The sequence below is a fragment of the Ictidomys tridecemlineatus genome, chromosome 11, assembly GCF_052094955.1.
Source record: "Ictidomys tridecemlineatus isolate mIctTri1 chromosome 11, mIctTri1.hap1, whole genome shotgun sequence".
Taxonomy (NCBI): domain Eukaryota; kingdom Metazoa; phylum Chordata; class Mammalia; order Rodentia; family Sciuridae; genus Ictidomys; species Ictidomys tridecemlineatus.
This window is the reverse complement of record NC_135487.1, coordinates 103,714,530-103,724,941: the sequence shown is the minus strand read 5'-3', so window position 1 is coordinate 103,724,941 and position 10,412 is coordinate 103,714,530.

The window sequence follows — 10,412 nt, the reverse complement described above, 5'->3', positions numbered from 1 at the left end:
CTGCCTCTCTCTAGGTCTGTTGCAATGGGAGATTTACACTTTCTGTTTCACTGATCATTTGGGGAGCCACCAACAACCATGTGAGAAGTAAAACTACAGCCATTCTGTTGCCATGACTTGTGGTGTATTCTCTCCCAGCCTAAACGAAGCATCTTGAATGTCTTGTTAATCTCGAAACTGCCAGCATCTGACACCGTGCCAGGCACAATAAATATTCATTGAATGAATGAATATCTGCATCACACAGTCATAATGGCAACCAAGATATTCACGTCACTGGGACTGCAGAGATCAGATGATGTTCTGGGACCCCTAACCTCTGTATCTCTCCCTGGCCCTACAGGAGACTTTTAATCTCTCTGGCATCAGACTGGCCATTAGGTGCAGCTGGTATGGGTCATCTGACCTAAATGCCCTGTGGTTAAAGTGTGCCACATCTCCCAGTGCCCTGTTTCCCTTGAGAGCCTGCAGACCCCACGCCAGCCCCAAGGCCAAACCCTTCTCATATCCCAGTGGATATCCCATATCCCACTCTAAAGCATTCCTCCACAGTCCCCCAATTCTAAGGCAGCAGAGGTCTTTCAGCCTCTGTGTCAGGGTTGGGTTCCATTCCTGGCTCAATTGTGCAGTATACTAGTTATGGCCTATTTTCTATATTACCTTACAGGAAGGTTTAAAGAAAGATACAGAGATAGCCATTATCTGTATCTATCTTTATATATATATATATATATATATATATATATATATATATATATATATAACCATATGTCAAAGCCTTACTTTGTGCCAGATGCCCTGCAAAGTGCTTGACATGCTTATATCATTTACCCATCACAACAGTCCCATGAGTTGGGTGTCATTATGCTTATTTTACATATTAGGAAACCGAAGCTGAGATTATACCTGTAGCCCAAGGTCACACACCTAAATAACTGGCAGAGCCTTTATGGGGGTCAAAGCCCATTTTTAATGAGTATTACAGTTAACAGATGCTAGTCCTTCTGTCACCACCACCTTCGTCCCCCATGTGATTGAGGGTGCAGAAATTATGTCTACAAGAAGACAAACAAAAACTTGATCTGTCCTAGGAACCTCGGTATAATAAAAATAGTCCACCTAGACTGGTTGAGCTGAGACTGGCCTTGATCTTGGCTCTCAGCCCCATCTTGCTGAGCCCAGCGTTGAGGAAGGTGATATCCCAGAGAAGAAGCTTCTCACTCCCCTTGTCATGGAGGAAGCCAGACCAGGCAGGGAGAGCCACTGTTTTATTCCCACCTCAGAAATGGTAGTCTCCTGCCCAACGCTGGTCACAGAAATAAGGCTGACCCCAGCTGAGCTCTGCCCGGCTCCTGGATCCAAAGCCCCCCTTCAGCCCACAGCTACCTAAGGGTCCAACACAGCAAGTAACAGACACCTTGTGTGCACATTTCACAGTCCATCCATCCAGACCTTGGTGTGCCTATCATCCTTGAATCAGGTGGGGACAAAACTCCTAGCAACTCTGTCCCACCTCCCCAACCCCTGGCTCCACGGTTCCTAGTGCCCCTTCCTGCCCAAGATGCTTCAAATGGGGGCTCAGCAGGCGAGTTCTCCTCCTTGGCTCTCAAAGGTGAAAGGGGATAGAAGCACTTTGAGAAAAGGTGCGTGCATGCACGCGCACACACACACACACACACACTTCTTGTCACACAAATACCTGCAAAGTCCTAGGTAACCCCTGAAAACTACAAATCAAGTGTAACAGGGGTTCCTTGTACAGGTAGGTATTCAGTAAATATGTTGATGGAACAAGTGATTCAAATTCAACTAAGGTACAAGGAACACCAAGCATGGGCCAGTGTCGTGCTGGGCAGTTTGCCTGTTATCTCATTTAACTCTTACCGTTCTGTGAGATCATTGTGGGCATCTCAATGTTCAGATAAGGAAACTGAAGCTCAGGGAAGCCAAGTAATGGCCTGTGCTCACACAGGTAACGAGAGGCAAATCTAGAACTCAGATCCCAGACAGCATGAAACCCTCGAAGTCCTTGACATGCCCTTGATAGGAAACCACAGCCACCTGGTGGGCTCAGCACCCAACTGGGACCGACATCACGGCAAGGACTCCCACTCTGTCCCCCTATGCCCTCTGATGTCTGGAATCCCCCAGGGAAATATGAGCATGAGGTCTCCTGGGACGGAGTCGGGAAGTCCAGGGATCGCAAGGTGCGATGGAATCCAATCACCCTCCTCGGGTATTTTTGTCAATGGGATTCACGAGACTGCAAGGTGTGAATGAGCAATCGCTATATTAAAAGTTCCTGAAAAAGCTTTCCTTCCTTGGGTGTCAGCTCCTGAGAAAGAGAAAGGAAAGAAGGCTGAGCGGTTCTGAGTCCCCTCCTCAGCCCCCTCCTCAGCCCCCTCCTCACTGTAAGGAAAGCTTACATTTTCAGGACCCAGGAAGTGAGTGAAAATCTCTTTACCCTACTCTTCTTCCTCCTTCTGGTGGCCTGACCAGTCTCCTCATTGGTAAGCTGGGGTGAGAGTGGAGAAATGGCAATCACAGGGGAGCCGTGAAGATGAAGTTGGATTTGGAAGTTATTAGAAGTTACCTGCCGTTACGCTTGCCATGTAGTAAGTGCTCAGTAAACGGTGCCTCCTATTCTGGGGGAGGACATTCCCCAGGAAGCAAAGAGCCCCAGCCCTGGGCTCACAGCTCTGCACTGGAATCCAGCCCTAGCTTCCTAACTGGGGATTATTGATAGATAATTGACCTGGCTGAATCCCAACTTTCTATCTACAAGATGGGGGGACACTGTTGTTGTAGGAATAAGGACTTCAGGGAACTGAAGGGAATTGGTATAAAACTAGTGCTGCAAGTGCCGGGACCTCTTCACTAATTCACCCAGGGAACATCGGCAGAGCCCCGAGCACTGTGCTGGGCTCTGTGGATCAGAGGTAAATAAGACATCATCCTTGTGCCCAAAGTCTCACGTAATAGGGCCATCCCTCTCCTTGGAAGGGAAAGGTGGAGGAAAATTTTAAATGAGTGCAGGGTAAACATGAACCCTGAACCAGCAATAGCACATAAATAGGCTTTTAATAAGTGATTGCAGAATGAATGAATGATTCTAAGAATGAATAATAAAACCAAATGCTAATGTGGCGCTTCACCTATATTAACTAATGTAATCCTCATGGTGACCCTGTGTGGTTGGCACTCATCACCCCCATATTACACTGGAGGGACTGAGGCATAGAGAGGTTTGCATAACTTGCTGGGAAAGCTTACATAACTTCAGTGCCAGGATTTGAACCCAGGCCATCTGGCTGCAAGCCCATGCTGCTCACTGTCCCTCTTAATCATGACCCCAAACTCCATAGCAGTTTCTTGTTCACTGAGCCTCACAGTGCAGCTGTGTGGCAGCCATCTGTCCAGGAAAGCCTTCTTATCCCCGGTTTATAGATGAGGAAACCGAGGCACTAAGTGGATTGCTAATTTGCCAATAGCACACAACTGGAAACGAAGGAAAGAACTCAGGTCTGCCGTCCTCTGGTCGTTGCTTCCTCAGTCTGTAACTACTTTCCAAGAATGAGGAGAGGACTGGGAATGCCCGGGGTGGAGGGGTGGAGGGCAAGAAAATCCTAAATTGTCCAGTCTGGGAATGGAATGATTGTTTTATTTGATAGGTGAGAAGATTGCAGCCCAGACAGGGACAGCAGCTTGATTAAGGACACACAGGAAATTGGTAACTAGAATACTAGTCTGCTGATTTCCGATCAAGCCAATTTTACCACGTTCTTCTACAAAAGAAGTCTAAGGCCACAGCATTTGGCAAAGAAGAGGCACACTAAATGGGGCAGCCTGAACTAAGCCCCCATTATGCCCCAGCATCTTGCTCCATTTTATGGGGGCTGCAAGGAATTATGTCCCCTTCCTTGCTAGTCAAGGAACATACATTAACAAACAAAACCACCAGGGCTCCGGCTCTCAGGGACTTGACCTGGTGGGAGATGAATGAGACTGAAAATACTATTCAAAAAAAAATAAAGCAGGGTAAGGAGACGGGAAGTGATGGTAAGGGGTGCTTCGTGATGCAGGGTGGGTAGGGAACCCCTTTGGAATAAGCAGAGACCTTCAGGGAGTTATCATGTAGATATGGAGGAAGAGCACTTCAGGCTCAGGAAGAGAAGGGCAGAGTCCTCGAGGGGTAGAGGGCGTGTTGGGAGGTCAATGTTGCTGGAGCAGAATGAACAAGGGGGACACAACAGGAAATAAAGGCAGGAAGTTTGGGAGGCAAACTTGTAGGCACCGAGAGCACTCTAGATTGTACTCTGAGTAAGGTGGGAAGCCACAGAGACTTTTCAGCAGAGAGATTTGATTGGACACATCACCCAGCTGCTGTGTTTAGAGAGAATGGAGAGGGGACTAGTGAGAGACTATTGCACTCAAGCAGGTGAGAACATGGGGCTTGGATAAGGGTCAGGCAAGGAGTTGGAGGGAAATATTTGGATGGTGGCTACACACTGAAGGTGGAGTCAATGGGATTTGCTGGTGGACTGAGTGTGCAATCTAAGAAAACCCCGGGCGTCCAGGATGACTCCAAGCTTTTGACTCCATCATCTGGAATAATGGAGTCGCCATTTCTTGAGGTGGAAAAATTCATGGAAGGACCTAAGCAAGCATTCACTTACCCAAGATATTCATCTAAGACTTCTCACCTCCAGCCTCCTCGGAGTCCTAACTGTGGACAATTGAACACTGCTAAAGGGGCCTTTCTCAGCCACCAACTGAATCAAGACAGTCCCTCATGAGATCCTACCCTGGCCCTTCCACACCCAACCACAAACCTTCTGCCTCTTCAAAGGCAAACCCTGGCCCATCCTGGGAGCCAAGGGCCAGAGCCCAAGCAGAGTTGGAGCCCAGACAGTCATCCAAGCCTAGCCCTGATTTAATTACAGGATCAATTTGACCAGCTGCCCTGCCAGCAGGAGAACCCCTGGGCCTCAACTTGGCCAGCCCCTGGGGTGTAGTTCCTGGGCTTGTCAGAGGGAGTTAGGCTCATGCTCTGTGCCCTGGGTCCCATCCAGCAGGCCTGGCTGGCCTTGCCATTGTCCACTTGTAGCCTGAGAAGTTTCCATTCCAAGGCAGGTCTAGGCCAGGGGACTTAGGCACTGAGCCTGCTGGGAGATGGACATTCAAGGTTCTTGGGAAAGAAAAAAGGCCATGAATAGTGGACCTGACTCCTGGGGAGCAGGGCTAGATCGGGGAGCATTGAGTGCTGATCCGGAAACTCAAGCAGATTCCATAGATGTTTCCAGACTAAGGAAACCTAGCAGAGATTCCAGGGAAGGCTGTGTTTCTGAGTGCCCAGGCTCACCCCCAGCTGATACAGCATGACAGATTTCAAACTCAGCTCAGGGACCTGGGTGGGGTGGAACATGCAGTGTGCACAAGCTCAGGATTTCCACCAGGGAGCAGTATGGGAAGGAGGAGGTGGAGGAACCCAGTCTTCTTGATGAGACCCCTGCCTCGGGCTCCTCCTTGAGTGCCCCTCACTATTCTCCAAACGAGTTGATTGAGACGTGGCGTGTTTCCATAGCTCCAAAATGCGGCCACACATAGTCCATAGGGCCTTCCCAAGGCATAAATGTCATGTCATGTAGATTTTCCAGCCACAGCCTCCCCATCAGGTCCAGAGCCACCTTCCTCCAGGACTTCTCCAAAGACAACTCATATCTCTTGTTTCTATTCAGTTGTAAAACCACTCTTGAGATGTAAGCAAGCTGGCTCGGTCCTGAAGAAATAAGACATCAGGAGCAGACGGAAACCTTAGAGATTGTCTGACTCATTCTATAGATGGGAAGTATGAGGCCAGAAATGGGAAGGGGCTTTTCCAAGAGCACAGAATGAGTGGATTATCTCTATTATCCATCATTTATCAACAAAGACATGTAACCCCCCCTACTCCCCAGAGCCTCTTCCCCAGTTCCAATAGGTGCTTTGTCCTGTAGTGACCCCCTGCCAGTGAGTCCAGCCAATCTTCCTTGACCTTCTCCTCTCTTTGTCTTTTCTGTGTTAGTTAGCTTTCTATTGCTATGACAAAATACCTGAGAAAATCGATTTAAAAGGAGGAATAGCTTACTTTTGCTCACAAGGTTTCAATCCATGATCACTTGGCTCAAGACTAGGTGAGTGAGACTGGGTCTAACTGGTGACCCAAGGTCCCTGCCCTCACCTTCGGAAGCCCTGATCTTAGCCCATGACAAGAGTATCTTCTCTCTGATAGGTAGTGGCCCATACTGGCTCTCATTAACAAGCAGCCCTGGTTCTCCCTTCCTCTGAATCTTTCCTACCAGACTTGGTGGTCTTTGGAGTTTGCCATAGAGGGATTCAATAAACCACGCAGCCTCAATGCCCAAAGTGAATCAGGCCTCAGGCCCAACTCAGAAAATACAATGACGACAATGGTTACAGCAGACCTCTTTAAGGTGCCAGGCACTGCACTGGATGATCTGTATACGCTGTCTACAATCCTTGCAGCCACCCTCTCTAGGGAGATATTATTACTCCACTTTGGAGATGAAAAGACTAAAACAGAGTCAGTGAGGGGTTCAAGGAGGCGGAGCTAAGAGATGGTAAGCGAGACCCAGCAGTGCTCTGCAGCCCTGATCCCTGAGTTCCTTCTGTTCTCAGCTTAGATGTCCCCATCTCAGGCAGGTCTTTCCCAAACAGCTCCCCTTTAAGCGGGACTCAGTGTTCTTGGCATGTGCACTCTGTTTATTTTCTTCTGAGCACTTATTACAACCCACAATTCGCTCCATGTATTTATTCGTCTGTTTATTTTCGGACCATCCCGCCAGAATACCAGCTCCAAGAAGACTAAGACCTCGTCTGTCCTGATTCCTGCAGAGACCCTAGGACAGCGCCTAGCACCCAAGAGGCACTTATTTCATGTTTATTGAATGAACCAAGACTCTTCAAATTGGCCAATCAGAGCCTGGGCAAAGAGCAGTGTGGCTGGCTGAGTGTGGGTGTGTGAAGAGGAGACTCTGCTGCCCAGAGGGACAGGGAGAGAGTAGCCACTCAACCTGCATCCAACCTTGAGGAACCGTGTGGCCGTGGAGGAGCCACAGCCCTTGGCTTTCTCTTTCACTAGATGGGAACAGTTATGCTTGCTCCCGGGACCATCTAGAAGATTAAATAATATCGTAGCAAGTTCCCAGGACAGACCCAAGGTATCCAGGCCCCCATACAAAACCGGTCTCTTCCCCTTCCCTACTAGCAAGGGGTCTCTGCATTCCAGGCTGTGGAAGATCCGGGACCCTGCTTGCATCAGAAGTGGCTGCTGCGGGCCAGCCTCAGAGCCTGTCGCTGCTGCTCCCCCACCCTGTGCATGCAGCAGCCAATTTCAAACTATGTAAATACGCCAGGCTGCCTCCTCAGCAAGGCAATAGCTAGACTTAGTGCAATTTGCATGTATTTTAAGCTGACTTGTTCCAGGCAAAGAAGCCGATTCATGAATTTAATAACATTCACAGATTCCCAGAATGTCAGCACTGGAAGAAACGTCAGAGACCATTTAGCCTGGCTCCTGATTTGGCAGAGGGGGACACCAAGGGCAATGGTATGTCCAAGGTCATGAAACTGGGAGGGAGCTGGGCTGGCACAGATCCTTGGCTTCAGATTCCAGGTCCCGTGGTCTTTTTTCAGGGCTGTCCATATTTCACTGTGTTCCCTCCCAGCACTCATTTAAGAGGTTATGAATCGTCAGCCCTCAGATCTTAATGCTGCCTGGATCATCTTAACTCCAGGGGAGAAGTCTGGCTTCCAAGGTGGACTTCAAGGCAGCAGTGAGGCTGCAGATATGGTCTGAGGGCCGGCTGGGAACTGGCCATGTGCAGAGGACAAAACAGTCCTTCCCTGCCAGGGTACTGAGCAACCCATACAATGAAACCTTGTGAGCATCCCCACTCCCCTTAAGAGCCCATTAAGATGATGCATTAGGTCATCCAGGGATTTACCTAGAGCATATTTTTAACTCCAGTTGACAGCTACTGCATCTGCCTGGCCAGGGAGCCTTCTCCCTTCTGGTAACTGCACGCTTCTTTGCTTTATGGGAACAGTCCCCCTCCATGGGTTCCAATAGAGCTGTCGTCAATCAGAGGGCCCTAAGGGTCCTGCTACCGGGCTGGGTTTTTGTGACCCAGATCCAATTTGGTCAGTGGTCCATGATAGTCATGTGACCCAAACCGTCCTTTTAGGAGAGTAAGATAAATACCCAGGGGAGAGACAGTGTTCCTGGCTTCTCTGAGGCAAGCTGTGGGGTGACGCAAGCCCAGCACTGGCAGAAGCTCAGCTGCCACAAGGAGAAAGGCTTCCCGAGAAAGCTGTCAGCACAACGGAGAACAGAACCTAGGATAGGATCCAGAGCCACGGGCCAAGGCCAGCGATGAACCTCCGGACCCCTAGGTGTAGTTCGGGTTGGATTTCTTCATGTGCTGAAGCGCTTCTGCCTGAGGCCACTGAATCCACATTGTCTTCCGAGGTTATAAGTCCCAGTGACTCCCTGCCACAGGCAAGTGCACCTCTTTGCAGGAAGGATCCTAAACTGACCATTTTAGTGACTGGGGAGCTCAAACTCAGGGCCGGGAATGCTAGGCAAGTGCTCCAGCCCTAGCCACAGCCCCAGTCCCTAAGCTGACCCTTAAGCTTTAAGAGAATATCTTCATTCTGATTAATGTATTTGGAGCCTTCCCTGTGCCAGGTGGGTAGGTGTTCAGTTATTTAGTTACCCCAACAATTTTTTTGAAAAGTGTTTTTTTTTTAATTGTTAGCCCTAATTTAGAGATAAAGAAACTGAGGCTTCTAATGGTCAAGTACCTTCACTTAGTAACTGAATGTCCAAAGTGGTCCTAAATATAGGTATTTTGACTCCAAATGCACTAATAAAATACTAAATAATGGTGATGATGTAGATGACTGTGGCTACAACTAAGCAGCACTTACTGTGTTCAGCCAGGTATTATGCTGAACACTTTTGTACCATGGACTCCTCCCAGAAGCCTTGAAACTGGACCACGGAAGAAACTGCAACTTGGAGTATTGGGGTAGCTCACCAGGTAGTGGGGTGCTGGGGCCAGCCTTCTCCACAGCAATCCTGCCTCACGCTCTAGATTCCAGGGTTGAACTTTGCAGTCATGCTGCTCAGACTTTGCCTGAACGCAGTGGATCCCTATTAGCAAGGGAGAGACTATTGTCTTAGCATTGTCTCTAGTCTCTAAGTGGGAGGTTAGTGATTGGGTTGTTCACCTGTCTCTCTACTCAGGCTGGACTCAGAAACTATCACCTCAATTCTCATCCTCAGGCTCTAAGGCCAGATGCCAGGGATGCATCCAAGATGCCTCCTTTGATCACTGCTCTCAGTGAGAGGCTAACTAAGGGTTGAGCAAAGGCCTCGGGGTTGGCCTCCAGATTGCCAGCCTCTCCAGCCCTGGTGGCTCCGCCCCCACCTCTCTGGGAGCCCTACCTGGAGGCCGACTGGGCTGTAGGTCCCTGGGGCTGTGCACCCTGGCTCCACTGCATTTATTTACAGAGTAAGAACAGTGCCTGCCTGGAACACTGGCGCACTGCCTACCTTCCAGGAATAGCTCCGTGACCTAGGCCAAAGAGTCCCCATATTTGGCAGAAGGAAGAAAATCTTTATACAGACAGCAGAATGGTCCAGAACTGCTGTGCTTTGTCAAAGCCATCTCTTCTCAGGCCTCACTGTCCCAAGACAGACACTCCCTGCCTTCTTCTAGGCCCCCTAGACACCTCTCGGGGTGACACATATAGCCAATGCAGATCATGTCCTCTGCTCGCTGCACCCCACCTGGGATGCCAGGAGGAAATGTAGGTACCCAACCAGCAGGTGGGACCTTGGTGTTTGGTCACCTAGGTAAGAGGATGGCTTCCCACAATGGGACTGACTTAAAAATGTCAAGTCAGGCTTGGAAGGAGACACCCAGGGACAGCAGGCCCAGATGGCCCCACCAGGACTGCATGGATGAGATTCCCCTTCAGTGGCCACCAGGGTCATTTTTTTCTAGTCCTAGGACTCCACTTCAGCCCCCAAAATTCTACTGTCCCACCCCCCAGTCCAAGAGTCAATTGTCCTTTGGCCTCATAAGAGTCTTCCTTTGACCAACGAGCAGACTTCTTCCCTCCTTGCCCTTTGTCCACCTCCATCCAGTGTCCCTCCAAGCCCTTAGTGATAGGAAGCAACTTGTTGGAGTGGACCGAGCACCATCTTTAGTGTCTGGCCTGGGTTTCAATCCCACTCAATAACTGTGCAACTCTGATCATATAATGTGTTCTCTGGTTCCCTCAACTATATGAAAGGGATAATTGTGTCCTTATCAGTAGCTGTAAAGATTAGAAACTATCTC